Genomic DNA, 19,913 nt, shown 5'->3' with positions numbered 1-19,913 from the left:
CACCGAGCTGGGGCCCGCAATTCTGGGGGTGGGTAGGACGTGAGCGGTCCCAGGCTCTGACTCTGTCCCAGCCTGCACTAAATTCACCCAATGTGCCGTCAGGGAGATATAGTGGCCCTGCCCGCCTGTGCTTGTCCACGTGTCTGTTGTTAAGTGGACCTTGGCAGTAACCGCGTTGGTGAGGGCGCGTACAATGTTGCGGAAGACGTGGTCGTGCAGGGCTGGGACGGCACATCGGGAAAAGTAGTGGTGACTGGGAACTGAGTAGCGCGGGGCCGCCGCCGCCATCATACCTTTGAAAGCCTCCGTTTCCACAACCCTATACGGCAGCATTTCCAGGCTGATAAATTTGGCTATGGCGGCGTACTTGCGATTGCGCTCCAACACTTGCGCTAGCGGCGGCTGGACGGTGCGCTGACAGACATTGGTGGATGAGGCCGAGGACAGTGGAGGTGAGGGTGTGGGTGCAGACCAGGAGACGGTAGTGCCTGTGCCCTGAGAGGGGGGTTGGATCTCAGTGGTAGGTTGGGGCACAGGGGGAGAGGCAGCGGTGCAAACTGGAGGCGGTGAACGGCCTTCGTCCCACCTTGTGTGGTGCTTGGCCATCATATGTCTGCGCATGCTGGTGGTGGTGAGGCTGGTGGTGGTGGCTCCCCGGCTGATCTTGGCGCGACACAGGTTGCACACAACTGTTCGTCGGTCGTCTGCACTCTCAGTGAAAAACTGCCAGACCTTTGAGCACCTCGGCCTCTGCAGGGTGGCATGGCGCGAGGTGGCGCTTTGGGAAACAGTTGGTGGATTATTCGGTCTGGCCCTGCCTCTACCCCGGGACACCGCACTGCCTCTTGCAACCTGCCCTGCTGCTGCCCTTGCCTCCCCCTCTGAAGACCTGTCCTCAGTAGGCGTAGCAAACCAGGTGGGGTCAGTCACCTCATCGTCCTGCTGCTCTTCCTCCGAATCCTCTGTGCGCTCCTCCCTCGGACTTACTGCCCTTACTACTACCTCACTGATAGACAACTGTGTCTCATCGTCATCATCCTCCTCACCCACTGAAAGGTCTTGAGACAGTTGCCGGAAGTCCACAGCCTCATCCCCCGGACCCCGGGAACTTTCAAAAGGTTGGGCATCGGTCACGACAAACTCCTCCAGTGGGAGAGGATTCGGAACCCTTGCTGCCCATTCGGGACAGGGGCCCGGGAACAGTTCCTGGGAGTCTGCCTGCTCCTCAGAATGTGTCATTGTAATGGAGTGAGGAGGCTGGGAGGAAGGAGGAGCAGCAGCCAGAGGATTCAGAGTTGCAGCAGTGGACGGCGCAGAACTCTGGGTGTTCGATAGATTGCTGGATGCACTTTCTGCCATCCACGACAGGACCTGCTCACACTGCTCATTTTCTAATAAAGGTCTACCGCGTGGACCCATTAATTGTGAGATGAATGTGGGGACGCCAGAAACGTGCCTCTCTCTTAATCCCGCAGCAGTCGGCTGCGATACACCTGGATCAGGAGCTCGGCCTGTGCCCACACCCGGACTTGGGCCTCCGCGTCCTCGCCCGCGTCCACGTCCTCTAGGCCTACCCCTACCCCTCAGCATGGTGTATTACCAGTAGTGCAGAAACAGAACGCTGTAATTAAATGTGCCGCTTATTGGCCTGTGATTGGAGGCTGACTTCGCTTACGGAACGCACAGCAGAGCCAGGAAATAATTTTGCGCAAGCCTGCTGTAACACTTAGCTGGCTGCGTATGAATTAGGACAACTACCCCCAGCACAGACCCAGTACACTGAGGACAGTCGCAGGCAGCCCAAATAGATTTTTTTTCCCAAATGTTTTTGGAAAGGCCCACTGCCTATATTCAATAAATATGTCTTCTGTCCCTGCCTCACCACTACTGCCCCTGGACTATGTAAAATAACTGCAGACTGTTGCACTGTGGACTGGAATACAGCGGTGATGTAACAGCCAACACAGAGCCAGGAAATAATTTTGCGCAAGCCTGCTGTAACACTTAGCTGGCTGCGTATGAATTAGGAGGACAACTACCCCCAGCACAGACCCAGTACACTGAGGACAGTCACAGGCAGCCCAAATAGATTTTTTTTCCCAAATGTTTTTGGAAAGGCCCACTGCCTATATTCAATAAATATGTCTTCTGTCCCTGCCTCACCACTACTGGCCCTGGAGTATGTAAAATAACTGCAGACTGTTGCACTGTGGACAGGAATACAGCGGTGATGTAACAGCCAACACAGAGCCAGGAAATAATTTTGCGCAAGCCTGCTGTAACACTTAGCTGGCTGCGTATGAATTAGGAGGACAACTACACCCAGCACAGACCCAGTACACTGAGGACACTCACAGGCAGCCGAAATAGCTTTTTTTTCCCAAATGTTTTTGGAAAGGCCCACTGCCTATATTCAATAAATATGTCTTCTGTCCCTGCCTCACCACCACTACTGGCCCTGGACTATGTATAATTACTGCAGGGTGCAATGCTCTGCACGGCCGATATACAAAAAAAAAAAAAAGTGCAACACTGCAAAAAGCAGCCTCCACACTACTGCACACGGTTAGATGTGGCCCTAAGAAGGACCGTTGGGGTTCTTGAAGCCTAAAATACTCTTAACACTCTCCCTATAGCAGCTCCGGCACCAACAGCACTTTCCCTCCTCTATGTCAGAATAAATCTGTGGCGAGCCGCGGGAGGGGCCGATTTTTATACTCGGGTGACACCTGATCTCGCCAGCCACTCACTGCAGGGGGGTGGTATAGGGCTTGAACGTCGCAGGGGGAAGTTGTAATGCCTTCCCTGTCTTTCTATTGGTCAGAAAAGCACGCTAACGTCTCAGAGATGAAAGTGAAAGTAACTCGAACATCGCGTGGTACTCGTCACGAGTAACGAGCATCTCGAACACGCTAATATTCGAACGAGTATCAAGCTCGGACGAGTACGTTCGCTCATCTCTAAAACTAACCTAATCTGAGTAGTATAGGTTAATGAAGAGAGAAAGAGGTTATTTCTTTGGTCATCACTGTTTGTTGTAGACTTAGAGATTAGACATAAGACATCTCTAGTGGTTGAAAGCTGAAGGCATCATATTAATTTATCAAGCCTCATGTCATTAAGACAACTTGTAAGTTCTTAAATGAAAGCAAAAGAATGCACGGAATTTAGTGAGGTGGCTTCTAGCAGGGTATTCCTCACAATCTGTAGGTCACAACTTACTATAGTCATCCTCTCGTGATGAGTTTTGTATATCTTCATGTGAACAGTAACCATGGACGTTGTTGCTGGTTTGGTATATGCAGATTAGCAATAAAAATATGAAAGCCTGTAATGGTTCCTTAAAGGTAAAAATGAATTGTCTATAAGGGTCTGCCTGTGTGACCATGTCTGTGTAAAGGATGGCAATGGTTACACTCTTCTCAGCAGGTGACAGAAATGTGAGGGGATGTGAAGTAAAGTGGACTTATTTTAGCAGTAAGATGTCTAATATTTAAAGAGAGAAGATTTGACTATAATTCCGAGGCTTGTTAATGCTCTTCATAGCAATTAACAAGGGATACATACCAGTGTTGGGCATCTGAAATATATATATATATATATAAATATATGATGTGAGCCCCCTGTAGGGCAAAGGACTGGAGCAAATGTGTGCACAAAAGATCCAGCTGAGGAACCAGTGAGAACTTGTAATTTTGATCAGGAGATAATGTATAGACCAAGCTCCAGTGTGAGGAGCACAGTATTTGCAGATTGCACAATGGTTTATTAGAATGTGCAATAGTAGGGTTTCCGATTTCGTGTTTGGTTCAGGGAGAATAATGATTCCATTTTAGTAGACTGAAGGCAAGCAGCCTCTTATGAACAAAGTTAAAAATAAATTAAAATATTAGTTATAGCATGTGTAAGAGGAACCATGTTTACCTTTGGCACCAGTGTCGTAAAAGCATATGAATTCAGAAAGCCCGGGTCTGGCGCATATACATTAAGCCCAAAATGCCGTCGGGCAGGGGAAGACAGTTTAGCTCTGCCCTTTCCACCCCCTCACTGACTCTCAGTAATAGGAGGGAGCAGAGTGGAGTGGGAGCTTAGCAACTTGATCCCGCCCTGCCCCCTCCCATTGCAAACAACCAGCAAGGGGCGGAGAGGACTAGAGAAAGAGGAGTGAGTTTAGCAGTCCCTCCCACATCCCTTTACCGTCAGCTGTCATAGGCTCCCACAGGAGTCTATGCAGAGGCCGATGTATTCCGGTCAGGAAGATAGTTCAAGGACTATCTTTCCTGCCCGCTGTAAATGTTCCTGGCCAAAATGCGCTATCTTGGCCGAAAGGGAGACATTTTTCCTTTTAATTTAAAAAAGATGACTATTTTAGAAATCGACGCTAGCAACATGTCTCAAAAATGTTGGGTAAGGGCCAGGTCAACCATTGTGTAGCATCCCGTCTTCTACATCAGTGTATAAATGTCTTAGAAGTGAGGAGACCAGTTGCTCAACAATCCCTGGTCTTCGCCAGATTTTTCATTTCATAATATGTGCAAGGTCCGGACTGCAGGCAGCCAGTTCAGCACCGGAGCCTTCTTCTGTTAAGACATGCTGCTGTGATGGATGCAGCATGCGGTCTAGCATTGTCTTGCTGAAATATACAAGGCCTTCCCTGAAATAGACGTTGTCTGGTTGGAAGTATATGATGTTCTAAAACCTCTACGTATGGCTAAGTATTGATAGTGCCTTTCAAGATATGTAACCTGACCATGCCAAAGGAACTAATGCCACCACATACCATCAGAGATGCAGGCTTCTGAACTGTGCATTGTTAACAAGGTAGATTGTCCCTCTCCTTTTGAGTCTGCAGAACACAATGTCGATGGTTTCCCAAAAATGTCACATTTTGACTTATCTGACCAGAGAGGTTTTCTATTTTGCCTTAATCTATTTTAAATGAGCTTTGATGCAGAGAATATGCCAATGCTTCTGAATTGTGTTCATATATGGCTTCTTCTCTGCATGATACAGCTTTAACTTGCACTTGTATATTGCATGACAAACTATGTTCACAGATACTGACATCTGGAAGTATTCCTGAGCCCATGCAATGATTTGCATTACAGAATCATGCCTGTTTTTTATGCAGTACTGCCAGGGGGTCTGTAGATCTCAAGCATTCAATATTGACCATTAACCACTGGTGTAACAATAGGGTATGCAGGGGAAATGATTGCAGCCGGGCCCAGGAGCCTTAGGGGGCCCATCAGGCTTCTCTTCTCCATATAGGCAGCCCAGTATTATGAATAAAGCATTATAGTGGGGGGCCCTGTTACAGGTTTGCACTGGGGACCAGGAGCTTCCAGTTATGCCTCTGCATGAAGGGGTTAAGAGAAGCTGGGGGGGCCCCAAGTTAAAATTTGGACCCGGACCAATGAGACTGTATATAATTCTCTCCAGATTTTCTGAATCCTCAATGATATTATGTACTGTAAATGGTGGGATATTTGATGTCTTTGCAATTTTACATTGAGGAACATTTTCTGAAAAAGTTCCATGATTATTCAGTTTTTCACAGATTGGTGAACCTCTAACCAACTTTGCTTCTAAGAGACTCAGCCTCTCTAGCATGTTCTTTTTATACAAAGTCACATGATATAGTAACAAATAGAACCTCCAGCTGTTTTTTATTAGTACCACTTATTCTTCCAGCCTTTTGTTTCTGCCGTCGGTTTTCTTAAGGTGCTATTTTTTTTTTTTGGAATTGGTGTTGTAGCTTTCCGAGGGGGAAAACTCATTCAATCTTTCAATCTTTCACTGTAGAACTTAATGATATGGACCAGTCTGACAAGTCAATATTGGAGAGTTTTGGTATGCATCATTTCAAAAGGGAGTTTATTACCGCAATCAAACAAAGAGGATGGAGCTTTCTGCACTATGAAATCTATCATTTGTGAGTTGATAGACTGAAAAATTGTGGTTTTAGGTGGTTCAATGCAAACCTGAAATGTTGCCTGGAGAATGTCCACACTACCTGCAACCAAGGACGATCACTGCCTGTGGATGACACCGCTGCCTCTTCTCCTGGGTTACATGCTGGCATTGCTGTCCAACCCCCGCACGATCCTGAGTCCACAGCACACAAAAAAGTTTCCCTGCACAGCCTTCAGCTGCCCTCATGCCACACGCTCGCTTCATAGCCACACCACCCTCATGTCAATTTATAAGTGCGTACAGGATGAGGAGGAAACGGAGGCACACACTGCAGAGGGTTGGCAGGGGCAGGCAGCGATCCTCTTTGAAAGTGTGGAATATAGCCCACAATGCTCTTGAGAATCGATGATAAATTGACGTAAGATCATTATTCCAATCCCGTGCCACCTCTGTCACAAAATTGTCAGGAGCCGCAAACGTGGGCATAAAGGGAACTCAGGTGCCAGCACTTCTACACATCTCCACAATGCAGCAATACTCTGTGTGGGAAGCACGTGAGCGGGCCCAGGGTCAGGCTGGGTCCCAGCCTCCACCTTGTGTGACCCAAGGTGCTGCGAGTTACATAGCAATGAAAAATCCATGTGTCCCCACACAATTCATTCTGTGTAGGTGTCAGGTAGCTCAACACTGCAATGGGAAGTCTTTGAGTTCCTTGGGCTCGCCTATGCTGTCGGTGCACAAAGATGATGTTACACAGGAAGAAATCAGAGGGCCCAAACATGGCAAAGTTTCACCCCACCAAGGACCCCGGCCCACATTTCTACCCTAGTCAGTCAGTATATTTGTGCCAGACAGGTAAAACACCGCAATGGGAAGTCTTTGTGCACCCACAGCATAGGCGAGCCAAAGAAAAGCTAGGAAAGTATTAAACATGAAGCAATTACAGTGCCCAAACATGGCAGAGTTTCACTCAATGGGAAGTCTTTGTGCAGAGGTGAACAAGGCTTGTGATAGAGTTGAAACGCTTCCTTCTCTATCTGTGAATATGCAAATATTTTAAACAATAAAGCTGGAAGTTTGTCACACCAGTGCCTCCCCGTCTATGGAATTTACTTGTGAAAGAAAGCCAAAGTGACCGCAAGGCTGTATGAGCACTTGGAGACGCACCTGCTGTATGGAACCAGGAGCTAGAAGCCGTCTAAGGTGGGATAAAAGTCTTTTTTTCTAAATGGAGTCTTTGTGCACCCACAGCATAGGCGAGCCCAAGGAACTTAAAGATGGTATTACACATAAAGAAATCAGAGCGCCCAAACATGGCAGTGTTTCACACCAAGGACCTCGTCTCACATTTCTGCCCTAGTCAGTCAGTGTATTTGTGCCAGACAGGTAAAACACCACAACGGTAAAAACAGGTGAAACCCATAAACATTTTTTAAAGATACAGCTCGCTGTTGCGTGATTTGTAACAGAGCCAGGAGGCAGCCCTGTGAAGAAAAAAAAATGGTTTCTGTTAAAGTATCAATACTATTTAAACTTTGAAAAATTGTTAAAAACTTTTAAACAGAGCCTTTTGGGCCGCAGAAAAATTGGCAGTTCAGCATGATGACATGCTTTAGGAGGAGGAGTAATAACATCCGAGAGTGATTGACAAAGCTAATTCCCCCTTTTTTTGTGGTAATAGAGGTTGCATTTTTCTCCTGTTGCAGCAAAAAGAATCATTAGCTTTTGCTGCTTTCTGCCGGTGGAGAAGAGAAGTCTGGGGAAATCCAGGCTTTGCTCATCTTTATGAGTGTAAGCATGTTGGCACTGGCAGTTGACAGGCAGGTACACTTATCCATGATGATTCCCTCAGCTGCACTAAACACCCTCTCTGACAAGACGCTAGCGGCAGGGCAGGGCAGCACCTCCAGGGCCTACATTGCAAGTTCGTGCCACGTGTCCAGCTTTGAAACCCAATAGTTGTATGGAGCAGAGGCATCACGGAGGATGGTGGTACGATCGGCTACGTACTCCCTCACCATCTTTTTACAGTGCTCCCTCCGACTCAGCCTTGACTGGGGAGCGGTGACACAGTCTTGCTGGGGAGCCATAAAGCTGGCAAAGGCCTTGGAGAGTGTTCCCCTGCCTGCGCTGGACATGCTGCCTGATCCCCGCACCTGCCCTGCTACTTGGCCCCCGGAACTGCGTCTTCTGCCGCTAGCGCTGTCAGATGGGAGTTTTTCCACCACGGCCCTGTGGTATTACATCCCTCTCGTACCCCTCTCCTCTTCGGGAATGAAAGTGGAAAGGTTCTCCTTATACCATGGGTCGAGAAGGGTGTACACCCAGTAATCCGTGTTGGCCAGAATGCGTCTAACGCGAGGGTCACGGGAAAGGCAGCCTTACATAAAGTAAGCCATGTGTGCCAGGGTACCAGTACGCAACACATTGCTGTCCTCACTAGAAAGATGACTTTCAGAATCCTCCTCCTCCACAGCCCATATACGCTGAACAGCTGACAGGCAAGCATGGGTACCCTCTGCAGTGTGCCCAGCTGTCTCTTACCCCTCTTCCCCTCAACCTTCCCCACCTCCTCTTCCTTCAAAACGTGCTGAGATATAGACATGAGGGTGGTCTGGCTATCAAGCGACATACTGTCACCCCCCATCTTCTGTTCCAACCGTAAAGCGTCGGCCTTTATGCTTTGCAGCGAACTTCTCAGCAGGCAAAGCAGCGGGATGGTAATGCTAATGATTGCCGCACCGCCGCTCACCATCTGGGTAGACTCTTCAAAGTTTCCGAGGACCTGGCAGATATCTGCCATCCATGCCCACTCCTCAGTAAAGAATTGCGGAGGCTGACTACCACTCCGCCGCCCATGTTGCAGCTGGTATTCCACTATTGCTCTATGCTGCTCGTACAGCCTGGCCAACATGTGCAGCTTGTGGGCACGTCACACAGCAGTCGGTGCTCTGGCAGCTGAAAACGACAGTGCAGGGTCCTCAGGGTGGCAGTTTACGTGGTGGACGTGCAGAAATGTGCGCAGACGTGACGCACCTTGTCGAGCAGGTTAGACAAGTGGGGGTAGTTTTTTTAGAAACCGCTGAACCACCAGATTGAAGACGTGGGCCAGGCATGGTACATGTGTGAGGCTGCCGGGCTGCAGAGCCGCCATCAGGTTACGGCCGTTGTCACACACGACCATGCCCGGTTGGAGGCTCAGCGCGAAAGACAGAGGTCGATCTGCTCTGTCACACGCTGCAGCAGCTCGGGGGCCGTGTGCCAATTGTCACCTAAGCGGATTAGTTTCAGCACTGCTTGCTGAAGCTTGCCGACCGCTGTGCTGCCGCTACTGACTGCTGGCGACGTGCTCACACTATTATGTGTGTGGGTAGGACGTGAGGGGTCCCAGGCTCTGACTCAGTCCCAGCCTCCACCAAGTTCACCCAATGTGCCGTCAAGGAAATATTGTGGCCCTGCCCGCCATTACTTGTCCATGTGTCCGTGGTTAAGTGGACCTTCCCAGTAACCGCGTTGGTGAGGGCACGATTTCTGTTGCGGGAGACGTGCTGGTATAGGGCTGCGACGGCACACCGTGAAAAATAGTGGCGACTGGAGACCGAGTAGCGCAGGACTGCCGCCGCCATCATGTTTTTGAAAGCCTCCGTTTCCACTAGCCTGTACGGCAGCATCTCGAGGCTGATTAATTTGGCAATGTGCACTATTAAAGCTTGTGCATGCGCGTGCGTGGCGGCGTATTTGCGCTTTCGCTTCAACGCTTGTGTTAGTGACAGCTGAAAGCAGCGCTGAGAGACATTGCTGGATGGAGTGGAGGACGGTGGAGGTGAGGGTGTGGGTTCAGGCCGGGAGGCGCTCGTGCCTGTGTCCTGGGAGGGGGATTGGATCTGTGTGGCAGGTTGGGGCATGGGGAAGAGGCAGTGGTGTGACCCGGAGGCGGTGAACGGCCTTCGTCCCACCTTGTGGAGTGCTTGGCCATCATATGCCTGCGCATGCTGGTGTTGGTGAAGCTGGTGGCTCCCCGGCTGATCTTGGTGCGACACAGGTTGCACACTACTGTTTGTCAGTTGTTAGCTCTCTCACTAAAAAACATCCACATCTTTGAACACCTAGCCCTCTGCACGGAGGCTTGCAGCGAGGGGGTGCTTTGGGAAACAGTTGAGGGATTCTTCGCTTTGGCCCTGCCTCTACCCCTGGCCACTCCACTGCCTCTTCCAACCTGTCCTGCTGCTGCACTTGCCTCCTCCTCTGAAGCCCTGTCCTCAGTAGGCTTAGCAAACCAGGTGGAGTCGGTCACCTCTGTGCTCTCCTCCCTCGGACTTACTGTCCTCACTACTACCTCACTGACAGACAACTGTGTCTCATCATCCTCATCAACAAAAAGCTCTTGAGACAGTTGCCGGAAGTCCCCAGCCTCATCACCCGGAAGGTTGGGCATCGTTCACGACACACTCCACAGGTGAGAGAGGAACCGTTTTTTCCCACTCATGGCAGGGACCCAAGAGCAGTTCCTGAAAGTCTGCCTGCTCAGAATATGTCATTTTCATGGAGTGAGGAGGCTGGGAGGAAGGAGGAGCAGCCAGAGGATTCAGAGTTGCAGTCCCTAGGCCGGGAGTAGTGGACTGCATAGAAGACTGGGTGATCGATACATTGCTGGATGCGTTTTCTGCCATCCACGACAGGACCTGCTCACACTGCTCTCTTTGTTATAAAGGTCTACCACGCGGACCCGTAAATTGTTATATGAAGCAGGGGACCCCAGAAACTTGCCTCTCCCCCAATCCCGCAGCAGCCAGCTGTGATTCACCACGCCCAGGAACTCGGCCTGTGCCCACACCCTCACTTGGACGTCTGTGTCCGCGTCCTCGCCCCATACCCCTACTCCTCATCATGGCGGATTAAGAATAGAGCAGGGCCCAAATAAATTACCCCACTGTGCAGTACTGACAACTGGGCCTTAATTCACCGCACACAGAGACTCGTAGATAGCGGAGGCTCTATGCTGTGACTTGAAAAAATTAACCCGCTGTCTTGCGCTGATACCTCGGTGTAATTTAATGCTCGCAGAGACTTGTAGATAATGGAGGCTGTGTGGAGTGGGAGAAGACTCTAAAGCCAGTGGATAGTGCTGGTAGCTGCGGCAATCTCAACCCCACCAAGGAAATGGTATTGTGAGACGCTCTGCACAGCGGCAGAGCTGAAATACTTTGCAGTGGCCCAGGAAATATTACAGTACTGCTTAGCGGTGAGACCTCTGTCTAATGCACTGCAGACACAGAACGGTATAACTGAAGTCATTCGCAGTAGGCTAGGAGATGTTAGAGTGCAGTTTCACGGTGAGAGCTGGTTGTACGGCACTGCAGGCTGAGAACGCTATTACTGAAAGGCTGAGAACAGGCCTAGATGTGTAATACAAAAGTTGATGCACTACTTCTCGCAGCCAGCCACAACTGTAAAGCACACTGTCAGATGTAGCCCAAAGAAGGAGCGTTGGGGTTCTTGCACGGAGGATCGGGAGTACTGTATAACTTTCCCTATAGAAGTGGCTGTGTCCCTACACTCTGTGTTATGCACTGCAGACAGAGAACGGTATAACTAAAGACGTTTGCAGTAGGCTAGGGAATGTTAGAGTGCAGTTTCATGGTGAGAGCTGGTTGTACGGCACTGCAGGCTGAGAAGGCTATTACTGAAAGGCTGGGAACAGGCCTGGATGTGTAATACAAAAATTGATGCACTACTGCTCCCAGCCAGCTATAATGCAACACGGTGAGATTTCACTATAGATTACAACTATAATGTACATGGTGAGATGTAACCCTAAGAAGGACCGTTGGGTTTCTTGTACAGAGGATCAAGAGGACTGTTTAACTTTCCCTATATAGGCAGCTCCATCCCTAAACTCTGCATAAGACACTGCAGACTGAGAACGCTATAGCTAAAATGGCCTGCACAGCCCGAGATGCTTAAAAAAAAATTGGTGCACTACTGCTCCCAGCCAGCCACAACAGTACTGCACACTATGAAGAGTAGCCCTAAGAAGGACCGTTGCGGTTCTTGACGACAGGATCCTACTCTAACACTGTCCCTGTATAAGCAGCAGCACTTTCCCTAACCTTTGCCAGCATGTGTCTGAGGTGAGCCGCGGGCGGGACCAGTTTAAGTACTTGGCAGTGACCTGATCGGCCCAGCCACTCACTACTGTGGGATGGGATAGGGCTGGCATGTCACAGCAGGAAGTGGTAATGCCTTTCCCGCATGTCTATAGGCTAGAAAATGGCGCTAAACATGCTGGGAAGGAAATGCAATTGACTCGAGTACCGCGTGGTGTTCGTCTCGAGTAACGAGCATCTTGAGTACCCTAATACTCAAACGAACATCCAGCTCAGAGGAGTGTGCTCGCTCATCTGTAGTTAGGAGGTATGGTATCTGGAGTTGTGTATATGTCCCTGCAAGGTGTCCTTTTTATTCTAGTTATTGTAATAGTCGTTAAGGCTGCTATTATATTGTTCAAGAAAATCATGAATGCTAATTGCAGATGTTTTTCAGGAAAATCGTCAATGAGTCTTGAGGACCAATCTATCCCTGAGTTGCATGTAATGGCTGTTCTGATGGCTGCTAAGTTCCCATGTACCCTATGTGGAAAACACACTCTGCAGGAATTCAACAACTGCATATACTGTGGACTTCATATCCCAGAATCAGGGGCGTAGCTAAAGGGTCATGGGCCGGGGTGCAAAAGCTAATTTTTGCCCCCCCCCCCCCCAACTTCTCTTAACCTCTTGACGCAGAGGTGTAACTTGAAGCTTCTGGGCCCCAATGCAAAACCTGTAACAGGGCCCCCAAGTCTAATGTTTTATTAATTGTACTGGGCTCCCTATATGGAGAAGAGAGGCCTTATGGGCCCCCAGAGGCTCCTGGGCCTGGGTGCAACTGCATCCCCTATACTTATGCCAGTGCCCAGAATAAAGCACCACAGAATATCCAAACTTATTGGATTATATACAATGGACTATTATTGGACATATTACTTTTGGACTAAATGGATAACCCCCTAATAATATATATATATCGGGGTTTTTTTCATACATACATATATTTTCTTACAAGTACTAGTTTGAGCATAAGATAGGGATAGTTGAGACCTGAACCAGTTGGGAGAGAAAACATGAGGAGTCAGAGGAAGATCTCTAGATGTTGCTTGAGGCAGGTCTCTATAGGTCAGGGCAAGGGTAGCAGGCCTTCTTTGTTTTGCTGTAGTGAAAGAGAGCATCATGGGATGTCATCTCTGGAATAAAAGGAGGGACTGTTAGTGAAATGTTGAATTGTTTTGCTAGTTTGGTTCATATGACCACTGGTTAAACCATTCCCTTTAGGAACACAGAGGAGTGTATCTTGACCTTGACCTTCTCTCTCCTTTCAGTTAATTATAACCACATGCTTCTCTTGGAATTGTGGAGACAGTCTTGGATGCCAGAGTTATTTCAGAAATAATATCAGATGCTCAGTAGAATGACCACTATGGGGGAGTTTATCCTCTGATTGTGTAACTGTTACGTTTGTGTTGGCAACTTAGCACTGGGCTCATATGAACATGACCTTAAAGCACGGGCTTAGGGAAACACAAGGAACTACCACAGAGATACACCTCTCCCCATCTACTACTAGGTACTACTAGGTATAGTGACACAGACCTACCTGAACGGGGACATCCCACTAAAAGGGCAGCCCAGCAGTCTTTGGATCTGGGCCCTTACTGCTCCCAGGACTCACGCACCCAGGACAGGACACATGAACATGCCACCATGACTGGGACAACTGGACAAAAAAAATAGACACACAGAGCCAGAAAACACAACATTTAGCAGCCAAAATGCAAACACTAATAGATGTTAAGCTAAAAATGCCAGGTATTAGTTGACATTTTGGTCAAAATACGGAAGCTAGCAGGCCACATAATAGCTCCTGGCTATACCGCTAGTCCCTACACTAACCAGGAGTCCAGCGACACCAACCTTTCCTGCAGCCACCACACATAGAACATGTTCACATCACAAACAGAGACAAAATGAGCCCTGAACAGAATTGTCCACACCTGATGTTTGGCCACCAGCACAGACAATGGACAAGACACTGTTCACCACCTAACACATATACAGGCATGCAAGACTACAAACCCTAGAGAGAAGGGATTCCAACTACCTCTTGCAGAGGGGCTGGTATATTATATATGCAGCAGACCCAAGGGGATTGGTTGGCCAGAGGAACCCCACACCCAGCCATCTTAATTATCCCTCACCTGTGAAGGTGTGCTCCTGGAACTCTGCAGTACAACAGATCCCAGCAGCACAACCTGACAGTAACATTGTGTAATATTGGAAAAGGTGCCTGTAGATGTTATTGTGTTTTTGCCAGAATAATGTTCTACTGTGAGAAAACACTTTTATAGCCAAAAATGTACGTACCTATATACCTTGAATTATGTAACCATGTTTAGAGCGGCCCACTTTTGTGCATTAATGACCCCCCTTTTTATACCTTAATAAAACACAGCAATGAGCAGAGGGGCAACTGAACCTGCCACCATGGACTGTTATTCAGAGCTCTGTGTCTGAGTTCCTGTTATTGGGCGTTGTCACTAGCGTTTGATTGTTTTAATTCTACCTAGTATTGGTGATTTCTTTAGGATTTTAAGAATTACTCTAACACTGTTTTATCTGTTGTTGCATGCTTTAGGTAATAGTTGTTTTATTTGTACGTTTTTTAAGTTTGGTCTGCTGAAATCCTAAATACTTGTAGATCTCATCATCTTCCATGGATTCAATAATGTCTCCATTTGGAAGTGTAACGTCTTCCTTCTATAGAATTCCTTTCTCTTTGTGTTGTACATTTGTCTACATGTATGTCATTGGACAATGTGTGGAATATTTACAAGGTGATTTAGTTGTGCTTGTGTGGAAGCGGAGCTTTATGTCGTCCATATACATGAGGTGTGATAATGTATTATTACTAGAGATGAGCGAACGTGTTCGTCCGAACTTGATATCCGTGCGGATATTAGGGTATTCGGGATGTTCGTTATTCGTAACGAACACCACGCAGTGTTCGGGTTACTTTCACTTCCTTCCCTGAGACGTTAGCGCGCTTTTCTGGCCAATTGAAAGACAGGGAAGGCATTACAACTTCCTCCTGTGTTGTTCCAGCCCTATACCACCCCCCTGCTGTGAGTGGCTGGCGAGATCAGGTGTCCGCCTAATATAAAAGTCGGCCCCTCCCGCGGCTCGCCTCAGATGCCTTGTGAGTTAGATGAGGGACAGTGCTGTTTGTACCGGAGCTGCTGTAGGGAAAGAATTGGTAGTTAGTGTAGGCTTCAAGACCCCCCAAAGGTCCTTATTAGGGCCACTGATAGCTGTGTGTTGGCTGCTGTTAGCAGTGGCAATTTTTTTTCTTCTCAAAATCGCCTCTGCAGAGCGTTGCACCCGGCATTAGGGACAGAAGTGTTGCATAGGCAGGGAGAGTGTTTAACCGTGTGCAGTACTGTGCTGGCTGCTGTTAGCTGTGCTGCATATTTTTTTTCTTCTCAAAATCGCCTCTGCAGAGCATTGCACCCTCCATTGATACTGCAGGGAAAGAATTGTGTAGGCAGGGCCACAACACAGTTATTATTCATTGAATATACGCAGTGCGGCCTTTTGCTTGTAAAACAAGTGAAAATAATTCTATTTGTCCTGCCTCTGTCCGTCCTAAGGGCTGTGTGTACGTGTCGGCTGCGTGTACAACGTTTAAAAATCAGACGCACCCAGCTACGGTTTACTGCTGGCTTCGCTATTTGCTTTCCTTAATTGGGAAAAAAAATACCTGCTCTGCCAGAGTTAATAACTCTGCTACCCTCAAGTTCTGTGCCACATTAGCAGGGCCACAGCACAGTTATTAAACTTCTCATGTTCATTGAATATACGCAGTGCTGCCTTTTGGTGTAAAAAAACTGAAAAAAATTCTATTTGTCCTGCCTCTGTCCGTCCTAAGGGCGGTGGACACGTGTCGGCTGCGTGTGCAACGTTTAAAAATCAGACGCACCCAGCTACGTTTTACTCCTGGCTTCGCCATTTGCTTTCCTTAATTTGGAAAAAAAATACCTGCTCTGCCAGAGTTATAATAACTCTGCTACCCTCAAGTTCTGTGCCACATTAGCAGGGCCACAGCACAGTTATTAAACTTAGATTATTCATTCACTAGAGGCAGTGGGGCCTTTCGTTTTCAAAAAAGGGAAAAAATTATATTTGGCCTGCAGTCTTGCGCCAATTTATTTCCTGCCTGTAAAATCAAATCACTGGTAATACAGCATGCTGAGGGGTAGGGGTAGGCCTAGAGGACGTGGACGCGGCCGAGGACGCGGAGGGCCAAGTCAGGGTGTGGGCACAGGCCAAACTCCTGATCCAGGTGTATCGCAGCCGACTGCGGCGCGGATTAGGAGAGAGGCACGTTTCTGGCGTTCCGACAGTCATCGCACAATTCATGGGTCCACGCGGGAGACGGTTATTAGAAAATGAGCAGTGTGAGCAGGTCCTGTCCTGGATGGCAGAAAGTGCTTCGAGCAACCTATCGTTCAACCGCAGTTCTGCGCCGTCCACTGCTGCAAATCAGAATCCTCTGCCTGCTGCTCCTCCTTCCTCCCAGCCTCCTCACTCCACTCCAATGACACCTGCTCAGCTGCGTGAAGACTCCCAGGAACTGTTCTCTGGCCCCTGCTCAGATTGGGCAGCAGTGGTTCCTCTCCCACCAGAGGAGTTTATCGTCACTGATGCCCAACCATTGCAAAGTTCCCGGGGTCCGGGGGATGAGGCTGGGGACTTCCGCAAACTGTCTCAAGAACTTTCTGTGGGTGAGCAGGACGATGACGATGAGACACAGTTGTCTTGCAGTCAGGTAGTAGTGAGGGCAGTAAGTGCGAGGGAGGAGCGCACAGAGGATTCTGAGGAAGAGCAGCAGGACGATGAGGTGACTGACCCCACCTGGTTTGCAACGCCTACTCAGGACAGGTCTTCAGAGGGGGAGGCAGGGGCAGCAGCAGGGCAGGTTGCAAGAGGCAGTGCGGTGTCCAGGGGTAGAGGCAGGGCCAGACCGAATAATCCACCAACTGTTTCCCAAAGCGCACCCTCGCGCCATGCCACCCTGCAGAGGCCGAGGTGCTCTAAGGTCTGGGAGTTTTTCACAGAGACGCCTGACGACCGACGAGCAGTGGTGTGCAACCTTTGTCGCGCAAAGCTCAGCCGGGGAGCCAACACCAACAGCCTCAGCACCACCAGCATGCGCAGACATATGATGGCCAAGCACCCCACAAGGTGGGACGAAGGCCGTTCACCACCTCCGGTTTGCACCCCTGCCTCTCCCCCTGTGCCCCAACCTGCCACTGAGATGCAACCCCCCTCTCAGGACACAGGCACTACCGTCTCCTGGCCTGCACCCACACCCTCACCTCCGCTGTCCTCGGCCCCATCCACCAGTGTAGTTCAGCGCACCGTCCAGCCGTCGCTTGCGCAACTGTTGGAGCGCAAGCGCAAGTACGCCGCCACGCACACGCACGCTCAAACGTTAACCGTCCGCATAGCAAAATTCATCAGCCTTGAGATGCTGCCGTATAGGGTTGTGGAAACGGAGTCCTTCAAAAGTATGATGGTGGCGGCGGCCCCGCGCTACTCAGTTCCCAGTCGCCACTACTTTTCCCGATGTGCCGTCCCAGCCCTGCACGACCACGTCTCCCGCAACATTGTACGCGCCCTCACCAACGCGGTTACTGCCACGGTCCACTTAACAACGGACACGTGGACAAGCACAGGCGGGCAGGGCCACTACATCTCCCTGACGGCACATTGGGTGAATTTAGTGGAGGCTGGGACAGAGTCAGAGCCTGGGACCGCTCAAGTCCTACCCACCCCCAGAATTGCGGGCACCAGCTCGGTGGTTGTATCTGCGGAGGTGTATGCTTCCTCCACTAAAGCACCCTCCTCCTCCTCCTCTGTCTCGCAATCAAGATGTGTTAGCAGCAGCATGTCGCCAGCAGTCGGTGTTGCGCGGTGTGGCAGCACAGCGGTGGGCAAGCATCAGCAGGCCGTGCTGAAACTACTCAGCTTAGGCGATAAGAGGCACACGGCCCACGAACTGCTGCAGGGTCTGACACAGCAGACCGACCGCTGGCTTGCGCCGCTGAGCCTCCAACCGGGCATGGTCGTGTGTGACAACGGCCGTAACCTGGTGGCGGCTCTGCAGCTCGGCAGCCTCACGCACGTGCCATGCCTGGCCCACGTCTTTAATTTGGTGGTTCAGCGCTTTCTGAAAAGCTACCCACGCTTGTCAGACCTGCTCGTAAAGGCGCGCCGGCTCTGCGCACATTTCCGCAAGTCCCACACGGACGCTGCCACCCCGCAACATCACTTTAAGCTGCCAGTGCACCGACTGCTGTGCGACGTGCCCACACGGTGGAACTCTACGCTCCACATGTTGGCCAGGCTCTATGAACAGCGTAGAGCTATAGTCGAATACCAACTCCAACATGGGCGGCGCAGTGGGAGTCAGCCTCCTCAATTCCTTTCAGAAGAGTGGGCCTGGTTGGCAGACATCTGCCATGTCCTTGGTAATTTTGAGGAGTCTACCCAGGTGGTGAGCGGCGATGCTACAATCATTAGCGTCACCATTCCTCTGCTATGCATCTTGAGAAATTCCCTGCAAACCATAAAGGCAGCTGCTTTGCGCTCGGAAACGGGGGCGGTGGAAGACAGTATGCCGCTGGATAGTCAGGGCACCCTCCTGTCTATTTCTCAGCGCGTACAGGAGGAGGAGGAGGAGCATGAGGAGGATGAGGAGGAGGGGGAAGAGACAGCTTGGCCCGCTGCTGACGGTACACCGGCTGATTGCCTGTCATCCTTTCAGCGTGTATGGCCTGAGGAGGAGGAGGAGGAGGACGATCCTGAAAGTGATCTTCCTAGTGAAGACAGCCATGTGTTGCGTACTGGTACCCTGGCACACATGGCTGACTTCATGTTAGGATGCCTTTCTCGTGACCCTCGCGTTGCACGCATTCTGGCCACAACGGATTACTGGGTGTACACACTGCTCGACCCACGCTATAAGGAGAACCTGCCCACTTTCATTCCCGAAGAGGAAAGGGGTTCGAGAGTGTTGCTATACCACAGGACCCTTGCGGACAAGCTGATGGTAAAATTCCCAGCCAACAGCGCTAGTGGCAGAAGGCGCAATACCGAGGGCAAGGTAGCAGGGGAGGTGCGGAGATCGAGCAGCATGTACATCCCAGGCCGTGCAACAGTCTTTAAGGGCCTGGACAGCTTTATGGCTCCCCACCAAGACTGTGTCACCGCTCCCCAGTCAAGGCTGAGTCGGCGGGAGCACTGTAAAAGGATGGTGAGGGAGTACGTAGCCGATCGCACGACCGTCCTCCGTGACGCCTCTGCCACCTACAACTACTGGGTGTCGAAGCTGGACACATGGCCTGAACTAGCGCTGTATGCCCTGGAGGTGCTTGCTTGTCCTGCGGCTAGCGTCTTGTCGGAGAGGGTGTTTAGTGCGGCTGGGGGAATCATCACAGATAAGCGTACCCGCCTGTCAACCGACAGTGCCGACAGGCTAACACTCATCAAGATGAACAAAGGCTGGATTTCGCCAGACTTCTCTTCTCCACCAGCGGACAGCAGCGATACGTAAGCAATACGTAGGCTGCACCCGCGGATGGAAGCTACGTTCTCTCTCACCATCCAAAACGGGGACATTTTTACTTCATCAATCTGTATCTAATATTCCCCCTCCTCCTCCTCCTCCTGCTACTCCTCCTGAAACCTCACGTAATCACGCTGAACGGGCAATTTTTCTTAGGGCCACAAGGCTCACTCAAATAATTTTTCTAAACAATTTTTAAAAGTTTCAATGCGCTTAAAAGCGTTGGAACTTTAACTTGAACCAATTTTTCGTTACACTGGGCTGCCTCCAGGCCT

Source organism: Eleutherodactylus coqui, chromosome 2 (assembly GCF_035609145.1).
Source record: "Eleutherodactylus coqui strain aEleCoq1 chromosome 2, aEleCoq1.hap1, whole genome shotgun sequence".
NCBI classification, from domain to species: domain Eukaryota; kingdom Metazoa; phylum Chordata; class Amphibia; order Anura; family Eleutherodactylidae; genus Eleutherodactylus; species Eleutherodactylus coqui.
Note: the sequence above shows the minus strand (reverse complement) of the source record.